This window comes from Drosophila ficusphila, unplaced genomic scaffold, assembly GCF_018152265.1.
Source record: "Drosophila ficusphila isolate 14025-0441.05 unplaced genomic scaffold, ASM1815226v1 contig_286, whole genome shotgun sequence".
Lineage (NCBI taxonomy): Eukaryota > Metazoa > Arthropoda > Insecta > Diptera > Drosophilidae > Drosophila > Drosophila ficusphila.
The window spans coordinates 5070986-5085189 of NW_025064189.1; the positions used below are offsets into that span (position 1 = coordinate 5070986).

General features: G+C 39.2%; 1 protein-coding gene across 3 annotated transcripts in view; it reads right to left on the minus strand.

Annotated features, from left to right (window-relative positions):
* LOC108100292 (MOB kinase activator-like 2) overlaps positions 1–14204 on the minus strand; it is a 43746-nt gene that overhangs the window by 24645 nt on the left and 4897 nt on the right. The window contains exon 1 of one of the 3 annotated variants that reach the window (XM_017204084.2): positions 9225–9533. The exons of the other annotated variants lie outside the window; for them this stretch is intronic. The gene's annotated coding sequence lies outside the window, so the exon portion shown is untranslated. Of the gene's footprint in view, positions 1–9224; positions 9534–14204 lie in introns of those variants that run through there. 3 annotated transcript variants of the gene reach the window in all.

Consider the following 14204-nt stretch of genomic DNA (forward strand, 5'->3'; position numbering starts at 1 on the left):
CATTCGATTCAAATTGTCGCTTATTTATGTGGTTTTTTAAGTCATACTTTAAGACAACTCCGGCACAGGCCAAAAGAAAAAGAAAGTAAGAGGCGGCGGCGTCATCATCCGCTGGCTTACGCAATCGCAGGCAAAAAAGCGAAACGACAAAAGCAAAATTAAAACACATCATTAAAGAAGCACGACCAAGAAATGGGCTGGGCCCCAAGAAACTGGAAAACCTGCGGCCCAAAAGATGTTCAAGAAAAAAAAACAGGAGAAGTAACTCGCAGCAAAATTGACTGAAGACTGCAAGCAGCGCGTCAAAAAAAAAGAAAAAAAGAAAAAAAAGGAGTTGGACACCCGATAACCTTCACCCAAATACCCACACATAATGGATTGGGTCCACCCTAGCCTTGCTGAAAAGAGAAGGGCACCTAGTCAATCTAAATAGATTGGGAACTGATTGAACCGATGGGGGGATATTTGAAACTATTTGGTAAATGAAAATCAATATAATGGTAATGGCACAAAATCAACACAAAAGGATTGTCGGTGATAAATCTTTTGGGGCAAGGACGATGTCAGCCTGATGAATGCAAATTAAATGAGATTAAGAAGATTAAGATGCCTTACTTAGGCCCAATGATTGATATTAAAATTGTATCTGGTTCTAAAATAATTAAAAAATAACAAGAATTTGAGAAGCAGGCAAACAAGAAGATTAAAATTTCTAAAATATTTTTGTTTGTTAGATGCCCATGGAGCTTTGAAATTAAATCTCTTTCACATATTTATAATCCTTATCTTTTCAAGAACCCTGACAAACTCACATAATTGCCATATATTTTCGGAAGTAAGTCAAAGTTGGCAATTTCGGGTAGCGACTTCGAGATTAAAACCCAAATGGACGTCAGAGTTTTAGCAGAGTAAGCCCTGCTCAAGCTGGCGATTACTGTATCGCATTGGATGACACACGGATCTCAACTTTATGAATATGCCACAGAATTTCCCGGCACATGACAAACAAGAAAGAGCTTATCTGGCATGAACAACGTGCCCGATGAGCAAATTCAGTGATTCAGTGGCACGAGACAAACGAAACAAGATGACGACTTGAAACAGTTAGCAATAAAAAAAAAAATATATATATATATATAAAGAGATATGGAAAATTATCTGTTCAGCTGAAGCATAGCTTACGGAAAAGTAAAAGAAAAAGGTGTGAAAAATAGAATGGCCTCGCCGTTTTGACACCTCGGGAAGTGTTTGGGAACTTTCACAACGGGCCAGTAGTACTCGAGATTGAATTGGCTCGGATGATAATGATAGTGATAATGATGATGATGATGGGTGGTGCCAGCCAACACCTGGCTGAAAAATCGAAAGTGTGTCTTATGGATTTGGCGACTGTAAAACTGAAGCTAAAGCACTTCTAAAGGGGAACACTTTCTATGGCTTTTAATTAGCGAATTACATGCATGCAAATTCTGAAATTCATTTTGTTTTTCCGTCTCGTCATGATGCTCGTTTCTTAGTGGATTTGCCAAGCACGTTGTTGGCCATATAAATTGCTAGAATTAAGCCAAGCTGGCAGCCATGAAAGTTTCCAAAGAAAGCCGAGTGCAAAAGCATGAAAGATCTTAGACAGACAGTTCGTTTTTTGGGGCGGAGGTGATCACGATGATGATGACACTTGGGATTTTTACTTTTCTATTATTATTTTATTTTTTTTTTTTTTTCGTGGGTTCTACTCCTCCGAAACCCGGCAATTGACACTAGAGAGTTGGAAAATGGGGCGGTTGTGTGGTTTTTTACTGTTGAGTGTGCGCAACACGCTTCGAGAATTTTAAAATGAAAGTTCGTGCCCGTTCACGGTTGACAAAGCATGCGGAAATCTCAAGCCGAAGAAGTAAATCGCTTAAGAGCAAAATAAAAGTGTAAAACGGCGAGAGGAGAGGGGAAAAAGGTGGAGAAGATACAAAAGTCTGGGCAAGAAAAATAATTATATTATTTTAATGTGTTTTCTCTGGTCTGGCTGCCTTTTCCACTGTTTTCCTCTGTTTTCCTCATGTTTATCCGCAGCAGCTGTCGTTTTCTAGCTGGCATTACTGTGAATTTTCAATTAAGCCAGGCCAAGACGGGCTGCTACCACTGCAAACCATTCCATTCTCCGCCATTCCTTTTCAATGTGGCTGCTGCTGCACAAAAATCACAATGATGATTAAGATGATGATGATGATGATGAAAGCTTTCTCCACTCTAAGCCCCTTTGCCGATTCTTTGGTTTCGGACGCTTGGAAGGGTTTTTCAACTTGCGGGCTTAAATCCCGGTACTTTGTACTCAGTACTCGGTACTCGGTACTCAGTACTCAGCGAAGCAAGAAGTGTCATGGAGTGGCAAGGTTATGCGCTGTGCATAAGCAATTAGCTTTGTGGTTTCCACTCTCGAATGATATATATACCCATCTATCTAGCTAGATATAAATGAGCGTTTGTGTGCCGCAAGAGTCAGCTAACCAGCTTTGAGGTCACACACATCGCGGCTACACACACATTAAGTAGAAATGGAAATTGATTTGGCGCTACTTCGATCATTACTGGGGAACACAGAAGTCTCTTTCTCAGGGGGGATCGCTTGAAATGGGCACAGCATTGCGTACTACATTCTCCATTGCATTTCACAATCGCTTGTAAAGACCACATTTAGATTCTAGATGTTGCCTATTGGACATCCATTAAAGATGTAGTAACAAAATATAAGACTGTGTTCCATTTATAAATCACATATTAAACCATCAAGCATTTTGGATATTAATGAATTTAAAATGCCTTAAAAACATTTGTAATGGTTCTTCTAGGCATAAGAATTAAATTATCCACATCAAATTGATATGAACTAAATAATTATAAACATTCAACGCAAAGCTAAAACTTGTTATAATCTCTAAGCTTGAAACGAATCACACTTTTCGACACACAATCTAGTATTATAAATTCGCTTCAATTGAATTATGGAATTTTCTCAAGTGGGTTGGAAACAATCCGATTTGATGTGGAACGTCTAATGTTCTACTAAAGCTTAAACTAGAGCTCAGCATTGATGATGCTGATTAATGAATTGATTTCCATACAGCCTACAAAAAGTGGAAAACTAATTCGAATCATTAACACTCAATTTGATCGATGAAATCAGAAAATTGAAAAAGTAGAGCACAGGTTTGAACTACAAACTGGGTTTCGGATAAAGCTGCCCTTTTAGCTTTCAATTTGGTAATGGAAACTCAATGATTTGGCTCCAATGACCCCATCGCATCGGACAATTGGCCAAGCCCCCCGGTTTCAAGGGCTCGGCCCCAAACGGATGATGATAGATCGCCAGCCAAGTGGATCATGTGTACTTGCATCGCGATTGCAGCTGCGCGTTTAGCGATTGCAGCAATTTTCACACTCCGAAGGCCAAACACAATTGACTGATTAACGCCGCTGTGAGTTTGTGCGTTCAGTATGCAAATGGGATGGTTTACCAGTGCAGCCATAAAACAAAAGAAAATTTAAAATAAAGAAAGAAAAAAGCGGAAAGGCAATCCGTGGATTGATGATCCATCTACGTGCAGCAGTTGCTGGGATCTCTGCGATTCCGATTCCGATTTTGATTCAGATTCCGATTCAGTTTACAATTCGAACGTTTCAATTCGCTGCTGTCATCTAAAGCGAAGCGAAACCTGAGCGATTGCAAAGCCGCGATGTTCTCACGGCGAGTTACACAAAAAGCCGCACATCACGTTTCCAGCATTAATGGGGGGCTGCCCCCCTCCCTATTGCTATTGCTCCACTGTACCTCGTCGTTTCACTGTACTCCAACTGGAAACTGAAAACTCCAACTCCAACTCCCCAATCCAATTCAATCCATTCACGACGGCGCTCTCAGGCTGCGCCATAAACTTGTACGAAGCCCAAAACGTGAGAGAAATAAGAAAGGCCAAAACCGAATGAAACAACAACAAAATAACAGCCAAGAAGAGACCCACTGAAATTACCGAAGAGAAAAACAATAAAAATAAATACATAGACCCAATTAAATCGTGTAAAAAAAAAAATACAAAAAAAAAACTAACCCGCGGTGGGGCCTCGCATTTATATATCTGAATAATGTATGTGTGTAAGTCGCGCTAATTAAGCAAATTAGTAAAAAGCAAAATGAAAATATGGTAAGAAAAAAAATAAAAAATTATTGTGCTGCGGTCAGCGGCGCGTCTGCTTTACCCACATTTTGTTGTTGTTTTTTAGACGGCGGCGCATTGTCAACACAGCTGAAATTTGACCCATAAAATTTCCCACAAAATTATAGTAATTTCGCTAACTCAATTTGATGAACGAAAAAAACAGAAAAACAGGGAGATAAAATTATAGGAAAATCCAGCCGTTGGGGAAATGCGGGAAGTGACCGGGCCGGCTGTGGGAGTCTATTGCAAAACTAGCCAAAAATTGTTTACCCGTTGCAAGGGAAAATCGGGGAGGGAAAACCAGCGCAATTTTCACCAGTATCCAGTTACCGAACTTCTTCTTTTCACTCCGGTTGAAGATGCCGCCGCTGCCGCCGCATCTCAGCAAGGGGATAATGGTGGGGGTTGTGATCAAAGGGGCCCAACCGCATAATTATAGCCCGCCGATCTCAGCGGCCAGCTTTGCGGGCGGTGGGCGGGCAATTGGACGACAGAAAAGCGGCCTGCAAACGCAACTCGAAGCGCTTCATATGAAAGAGCACAGTGGATGATCTCGGTGGGAAATGCTCATCAACTATCGAAATCAGCGGGTAGGAATTACTAATGGATCTTAATTTGCCCAGGAAAGTTTTTTTTTTTTTATAGCGAGGAAACGGAAAGTTTGAACTTCAGTTACCTTTAACTAAAACTTGGAGTGAAAAATTGAATATCAGTGAAGTGAAACAGATACTAAAAATAATAGAAACAACCTAAAGAAAGCATTAAAGAAATTCAATAAAAATAGTGAAGGGGTTTTAACATTACTACCCAATAAAAAATTTAGTATTGCCGTAAACAAATAATTTTTGAAGTACTTCCTAGTCAAATCAAAAATCTCTCAATAAATTCTAAACATTTGTAACAATATTTTCATTTGGTTCAGCTTACATCCTTTCTAGGTTCAAAAAACTGCTATAAAAATACATTGAGTTGAATGAATATTGTTGTAAAATATTGAAACATTTCCTCAAAACATTCACAGCTTGAATCCAGCCATATAAACTGCCCATAATGTTGCTGACTATGGAAATGCATCTGAACTTCCTCTATAAAAAGCATTTGATTACCTCTGCTCAAAATGCAGAAGTTGTAGTCAACCGTGTTAACAAGACGCACGAATAGCGGCGAGAAAGGCAATAAGTCAGGTTGAACATATTCATTTTTCATAAGTTTTTATCACTTGGAGACCACAGTGCCTTCGTTTGGTCATTGGAGATGGAGGATGGTGGGGGGTTAACGTGGGGCTTTCTTGACAATGTTGTGGGAGCACAATCTTCTCATACAACATCATCTCGAGTGGCGCAGTCTCGCTGCTCCGAGGCTGTTACAAATCCTCAAAAAAAATGGGCGGGGGCGGGATGGAAAAAAACACGATTGCAACACGGATATTTCATCTTCTGCTGTGCGGCGATTTAGCCTCCAAGTTTTTATTTTGTTTTGTCTCGATATATGTTTTATTTGTTTTGTTTGTGTGTATGTTTTTTTTTTAGCCACGGCAAAAAGTGACGGCTAACAATTATTTAGGAGGCCTGGTGGCAAGTGTATCTGTATCTCAACGAAATGGTTGCAAACGCATGCAATTAGCGGCGCGTGTTTCTCGGTGGGAAAGGTGAAGGAGGCGTGAAGTGCTTTCTGTGACGGAAACATTTTGCAAATTTTCGCTAGCCACTGCACAGTATTCATTTATAAAATATGAACACATGTACATATATTCGCAGTTTATTTTAGGAAGCTTTTAGTGCCAGCCAGCAAAAAAGGACTAGAAAAGCGGGCCAAAAAGCAAAAAAAAAAATTAAATAAAGGAAGAAAAATGCTAAAAGAGATGGGAAAATGCCTATGATGGTAATGCCGACAGCTGAATAATAAATTTAGCACGGGCGGGCTCTTCGATTTTTCCGATTTCACATCGGTTTTGCTTTCGATTTGGTTCGGTTCAGTTTGGTTTTCGTGGCTAACACAACAACAGCTGACATTGACACTTTTCGTGTGGCCTGGCGGCGCAGAAAAATCGTTTAAGGTTATTTATAAAAGCAAAAATATCGAACAGTCCCCACAGACAAAAATACATGAATGTGCCAAAGCCAAGCAGAGGAAAACGCACAAAGAAATATTCAGCGGGCAAAAAATTGCCTGTCACAGTGAAATTTCCTTTCAATTCGTTTTTGCTAATGCATTGCAGCATATATTTCAAAACCTTTTTAAACCATATGACAATCATTTAGCGGTTTGGTCTAACTAAGCTTAGATATTGTTTTTCATGAATGCATAAATGTTTTCAAGTTAGGCATTTAGGCATTATAATATTTATGCATTTAAAGAAACCACTTACAAATAAATTATAGAAAACAATTGGCACTCGCACTTTTAAGAATTCTATTTTAAAAGCCCGTAAAACTGCAACCATAACTGCTCCTTAATTTTCTCTAAAGAAATACGATTGGAGAGTGTTAGAAGATAATGGAAACTCAAGCTAGGAAGCCAATAAAACTCCCACTAAAAGTGTCGAAAAAATAGACCTCTGGCGTAAAGGGGTTAATTCTTTTTTGCCTGCTTGAAAGCTTGAACTATTCGAATATCCAAACGCTCAATTTCCGCGTCGCTGTCGACTTAACCTTCAACTCGCATTGAAGCCAATTTGCTGACTGTTGTCTTGTTATTTTTTTTTATGTGTTCTTTGTCTTTGTCGCTGAGTTTTTCCCCTTCTAGTTTCGTTTTCACACCTCCGCCCATTGGCGCCATCAAATCAAAATTTATGATGTGATTCTAGTAGCGCGGCGTCGAGTGTTTTGGATTGCCATTGCTCGCGTTTTGAATGAGCTTAATTGTTGCCGATTTCAGAGTGTTGTACACCCGTTAAAGGTCAAATGAGCATTTGGCAAAGTGAGAAAGAGTTTTGGAGGAGGAGGCAAAAAATAAACAGAAAAAAAAAATAGAAACCGAAACCGAAACTGGCAAGTCAAAAGGCAGAGACAGATAGAAACCCCCTGGTTCGGTAGAAAAGCTGTAGAATTATTGGTATCAAAAGAAATAAAAACGAGTTCCACAACTGAACAACTGGCAACTGGCGAGCAGGAAGACGGAGACAGATATGGAAAGAGAGATAGAAGTAGTACGGCGGTGACGTGAGATGCACATGCAATGGATGACATGATATACATAGATAGTTGTGCTCCTCCATACCCCCTTAAACGCCATATACACATACATACACATACATATATATCGGTTGGTGGTGAGCTGGTTTGGGTTATTTTGTTGTTGCCTTGTTGGTTTTGGATGCTGCCCGGCAGCATATATGGCATAACGGTTCACTGGAAAGGCGGAGAAGTTTTCGGGTCGCTAACTAACCCAGTTAACAAGAGATTTATCCGACAGCGCTTATAACTGTGACTATCCTTTTCATATGGGTTAAGCGATCGATTAATCCATAGCGAAAATTCAGTAAAACACAACAGAATCGATTAAATACACAACCGACTATATACAGTTTATTTGTAATAGCTTAATGGGGAAATACCGTGAGAAAATAATTTCATCACGGGGGAAAACACTCAATAATAAATAGTACACAGTAACTATTAGAACTAGTTGGTGTTTGTACGATATCGAATTGCATTCATAAAATAAAATGCTAAAGTTTATTTACTGGGACTTTCTGAGAGGTTTACAGATTTTCTGCCTAGCAACAAAGTGTTTTATTTGTTTAAGCACAGATTGACACCACTTTTATTAAAGTTTTGTTTTGATTAAATGAAAAGTTTTGAGCTGTATACACCTATACTGCAGGAAGTCAAATGAAAAGTCAATCCATCCGTTAGATAATATCGCACCACAAGCGATTGGATTAAATTCATTTCGCTGCCTTCCGCAAAAGTCCATGGGAATTCAACTATGGGAATCCGCAACTAATTCCAGTTGGTTTTGCAATTTTTAGCATGACCTAAAAAAATCGATAAATGGCCCAGCGCATTTCAGGCTCAAAAGGGTTTACGAGGGGCAGGGCGAGGGGCTTTTCACCGGAAGGTGTGAGAAATAACAAGCTGCTGGTTGAGCCACTCGTACTGTTGTTTTTTCAGCGTATTGAACACGTAGGCGTCAACGGGGTTGACAAAAAATAAAAACAACGCAGCCAGGATGTGCACCGAAAAAAATGATCACTGTATAATTAATGTTTTTTTCAAGATTTAACACACATTTTTAGAAAGCAGATTGTACAACAAAAACTTTAACTATCTCTGAATTATAATTGTTAATATAGTGTGGCTTAGAAAAGTTTTTTTTTTAAATATGTCGAAATTGTGTCGAATAAGCTTTCTATCAAATTTCATACTATAAAAGGTAGTAGTTTTTTTCTGTGTTGCACAGAAACACCTGACAGTGTGTTAAGGGTGAGGGGGCGGCCGAAAGGGCGGGTTGAGGGATGGATGGCCAGACAGACAGGAAGCCCGTGAGGAAGGAAGTTCCTGCCGCTGCGGCAAAGGAAGTGGTTAAAACAATATGGCAGAGGAGGAAAAAGCAGTGGTGGAGTGGCACACCAGCAGGGCATTGTGAATGTACCGTTGTTGTTGCTACTGCAGTGTCTGCTGTTAGTATTGTTGTTGCTGTTGTTGTTGTTGCTGGTGTGCCAATTCTAAGCGTTGCATTGGCAACAGTCGCGCTTCGCCGGTTTCGCAACTGAACTCTCAGCTGCTATTGCTCCTCTGCAGTTGCTGCTGTTGTTGTTGCTGTTGTTGTTGTTGCTGCTGCTGCTGCTTCTGCTGCTACTGCTGCATTGCGCGTAATCAGTGAAGCAACAAACCGTGGCAGCTAACTGCAACAGCAACAATAACACGCCAGCAGCAATCGCGGCTCTGAGGAAAAACTTGAATGCAGCTTTTCGCAGTGAATGACACAGTTTCACACTAGCACACACACACACAGAGAGATTCACTTCTTTTCTTTTTTATTTTTTTTGGTGAAGACTCCTTTTTTTCTGCTTACATTTTTGCCCTTTTTGGGATTTCAGTTTTGATTTGCTTTCAAATTTTATTTCACAATCTAGCATAGCATTTCACGAAGGGCAATCGATGTTGCTGCTGCTGTTGCAAATGTTGCCAGCTGATTTAGTTTTTAACTGCGACGCAATGTGATGCGATATAAAGAGGTTGCAACCGACGGCGGCGCCTCGAAAAACAATGTCAAATATTGACGCGGCGATAGACAACAACAGTCCACCATCGACGACCTGCGACCGCTCGAGCGACCAAGCTTGCCAAAGGAAATTTCTACACTGAGCCAAGCCGTCCGTCTTTGACTGACTGCTGCTCGTTCTGCTGCCAGCAGCAACACATACACCGCAGCAGCAACAGCAACAACAGCAACACTAGCAACAGCAACAAAAGCAGCAACATCAACACTCACGCAAATAAGGAGAGAAAAAAGCAGAAAAAACAGAAAACTGGCAAACGAAAGCAGAGCGCACAGTAAAGATGAAGTGGTTGCTGTTGTCGTTGCTGATGTTGCTGCTGTTTTTGTTGCTGATGTTGCTGCTGTCCCGCCAACCAGCAACATCTGCTCTCATTCGCTCTCTCGCGCGCGCAGAGAGCAAATGCCTATACTTGTTTTGCATACAAATGCGTCAGTCAAGCGAGACACGCACATTTATACAGTTTTCGACCACTTGTTTGACTGCTTTGGCTCTCCCGTACTCTATTTATCGCTCTCTGGCATCAGCTGAGCGCTCATGTGTTGATGCTCAGCAGCTGACAGGCGCAGCGTTGCCACTTGGCCGAGAAAGAGAACATGGCTAAAGTTGCACTAGAATAGTAGTAGGATCTACTACTTTTTTGGGTCTAAGCAAAAGGGAAAACGTTTCATTTATTTTTGAAAAGATCTTTAAAGGTAAATTTGTTTGGTAAGCAGTATTTATTTTTTAACGCCTTTTAGTATTGTTAAATTTCGTAATATTATAATGTTGTAATAAAATTTATAAGTGAACAATTTATTTATTTGACCCTTTGCTTTGACCCCTCAAAAAACTTAGTAAATTTAAAAGATTACCTGGGATTTAAGAAATCTTCACTTCACAGAGTACTACAAAAATGTGGTATAGCATGTCTTACTCACCTGAAAGAAAAAGAAAACAAAATTGATTAAAAGAGACCTCCAGCAAGTCCTTATCAATGAAGTGACCCCAAGCCCGCATAATTTGTCCCCCTCTGACCATCAACATCCCCGGAGTGTAATTATCACGCTCCTTTTCGGGAGGAAGACATAAAACCAGAAATCAAATAGAACAGAGCGGTAGAGGAAAAACGAAGAACACAGGAACTGCATTTGATGCCTGACTTACACAGAATCTAGACCCGAATAACAAAACAAAATATAAACGCATCGTCATTCACAGTAAATAAAGTCGAAAACAGGAACATGGTAATACACTCAGGGAAAAAAGGTGCATGAACTAAGGGTCAACGTACCCGATTTTACCCACATAACAATCATTTTACTTCATGAAAAGTTCGAAGATCGCAAGTCTACTTTTATTAGACTTCGATTTAAGGCTTTTTAAAACGAATATCATATGACACCTTTGAAATAAAATTTACCATATTTTTTTTTAAATTTTTTTAAGTGTATTATGAAACAGCTGTCGGTTAAAGAACTGAGAAAATAGAGCTAGGGAGAAGAGGTGAGAAGCGGATAGACGGAAAAAGGAATCTTGGCCGTGGACAACGAGCACCTGTGACCGCCCGCAACGCAACTGCAACGGCGGCAAGTTCATTTGCACCACATCAAAATTTCATCCACAACAATGCACACACACCGAGCGACTAATGGAACATCTGATCCGCACTCTCTATATCTGTATATCCCTCTCTTTCCACCGATTTTCTCCATCTCACTCCCACCGAAGGGGCAATTGCAACTGCAACGCTTGGCTGCTTTCTAGCGGTTCAACTGCTGCCATTTGCCATTACTCGAATTGCTTTGTGCCCATTACTTATTGCAGCGACTGTTGCAGTCGGACAGCAAAAACGGCACACGATCGCGATCTGCGGATTATAGATATTGCGACAAGAGGCTAGACAAACATTTCCCAAGACCAAGAAATTAACAAAAAAGGTAAAAAGACATACGATAGACCACCAAGGGTCATATAATTAAATACAGTTGTTTATAGGACGTTTTGAGGCATTATAAGTTAAGTTCTTTAAGGCCAGGGACTGTGTATAATACTACAAAAACATAAATAACTTCAGCATATGCACACATTTTTAAAATAGAAAAATAAAAACTATTGTTGAATTCAATTATAACTTAAATTTTAACTTTTGTCTACAAAGTAAGGGGGCATTAGTTTTATTATTTAACTACACACGTATATCTTTAAATTTAATTTGGCTGCACCTTTGTTATCCTTTTGCTCCCAATAAAAACCAGGACAAGTCACCCAAAAGGGCCCCATAAATATGACAGAAATAAAAAATGGCTCCAATAGCGTAAAAAAGTTCAAACAATGCTCCAAAAAAGTTCACTTACATTATGGGTAAACTTTTATTGTTTATACAAGTACGATGTTCGCCGAGCAACCATAAGAATTATATTTATATTTACACTTGAAGATTGTAATTTTATGTTAGCTTTAAAAGATAAAAACAAAATCAAAAGAAGACATTGAAAAAGAAATAAACCGGCATAATTAGAAGTGTAAAACATTTTTTTTTTTTTTTCCTTTTTATACAAATTTTTGAGCACATGAAGTATCTTTTAGTTCTTTATACTAATTTCATTATTTTCTCATGTGACTCACTAAATAATTTAAATGGCTTATAGGCTTTTAACGTAACCGTGCTAATCAAATAATTTCTGTTCTTATAGATTAAATTTGTATTAATTTCAAAGTTCTACCTTTTAAGTGGTGGAATAGATACTAAGATACTTTTTCCCTAAGTATATTTGTTCATATACATATGAACCCAGCTAAACGAATGGTTGTTGTTTATCAATCATAATATTTGATTTATGATTGGTTGTTGTTCCTCCACCTCCAACTTCCCTAGTTAATTGCAAAGTGAAAGAGTTAAGGAGATTGCTTCCTGGTGCCCGAGAAAAATAACAAGCAAACAAACCATCTGCATAAGTATGCAAGGAAAACACAATTGTTCATAATACACACACACAGTCTACACAGAAAGAAACCATTTTTGTTATAGGAAATAAAAGAAATAAAACAAATAGTTCTATTATGTTTTTATGTATCTTCATATTTCAGCGATTAAAAAAACTTTTTGTTTTTTATAATAGATTAGCTTTAAGTTCTTTGAATTCTTTTGATTATATAAATTCTTTCTGTGTAGCCTGCTTAGTGTGATTTGTTTTTATTGCCGCCGTGCCCGAGATGCTGTTGTTGTTATTGCTCGCTTATATGTTCGTTTCTAGTTTTGCTTGGGGCCACGTTTTGCGATTGGGGAGGTGGAAGAGGGGGGGGCAAAGGGGCGCGCTTTTAGATGGTGGGGCAGGGGGTGGGAGTTCCGTTTAGTCGGTCACGCCACCACATAAATAAGACGGAACAACAAAGCGTATCAAGATGTTGTTGCCAGCGTTACTGTAGTTACTGTGCCCCTGTTTTTGTTGCTGTTTCTGTTAGTGTTGTTTTTATTGTTTTTGTTGCTAGTGCTGGTGCTGCTGCTGCTGCGGGTCATGCGCAATGCCAATGACGTCAGAGGTTGCCATCAAATTAGGAAATGCGCAAAAAAAACATCCACAAAAAATGGCAAAACAATGAATTTGAATGAGCGCCACATAAATGCAGACACATACGCATAAACCTACAGCGGCAGTTAAAATCGTAGCAATAAAAACAATCGTGGAACTTTTCGACTCTCAATTGGTAAACTCAATTGTTTTTAAGAACCATTAAATTTACTGCAAAAATAGGTAGTAAAAGTCTACGCAGTCATATGTTTTTAATTAAGAAACATTAAGCTTAATCTGGTATGCTAAAAATGGCAATTTATTCAGTTTAAACTGGGTTTAAGGAATACCATTAAATTTCAAAAAAAAATTTAATATTGTTGATATTAATATGATCAATTTTAATTGGGAATCATTCAAAATAAAACGCTTATGTTTTCCAAACAGTTAAGATTGTGTTAAAATGGTGTATATTAATTTATTTGAAATTTTTTCTTTTAAATAAATTTTCAAATTTATTACAAATATGGTTTTCTGTAGAATAACTTTTGCAAACAATATTTTATTACTTGCTGACGCCCCAAACCCCTTTAAACGATCTACACTCGTGACCCCAACTGTGAGTTTGAAAATGCGTCTCGGACATGGCACTGTGAGATTTATGTGTCGCCGTTTAATGAAAGGGGGCGTGTGTAAATCGCGTCAGGCGGTGGGTCGTTGGTGGGGGGAGGTTAATGCCAAAATGCCAAAGTAATGTATATGTATGCAGCAGTCGTCTGGAGGTGTGAATCACCAGGGACCAGGGAACCCTCCTGTCTCCCCGCCCATGGACATCGCAGGGGTTTCTCTGCAGCATGGAAACCCTACAAAAACCCCAAAGCAGACCAAGGAAAACTGCGCCGCAAAATGTAATAATTTACAAGAAGGAGGGCTAAAGTCGAGCAGGGAAATCCAATAACAACAAAAACAGCAAAGAAAAAAACGAAAACACTGAAAGACAGACGCAGAAATCAGCTGTTTGGCGAACTTTGTTCGTTGTGAAGCACATATGATATGGCCAAATGGAGGAAAACTGAGAGAAAAACGAGTCGCAGAGAGTTTCCATCGGAGAGAGGGTGAAAGTATAATAATCACCAAACTCTCGCACACACACACACACAAACACACTTGCCTTGGGAAATTGCCTTGTCCCTAAACGAATGCAAAAGAAACGACGCAATTTTCGCGATTTTTCCAAAGCAATTAGGGAGAGCCCCAAATGACAGAAAAACTATAAAGCTTGGC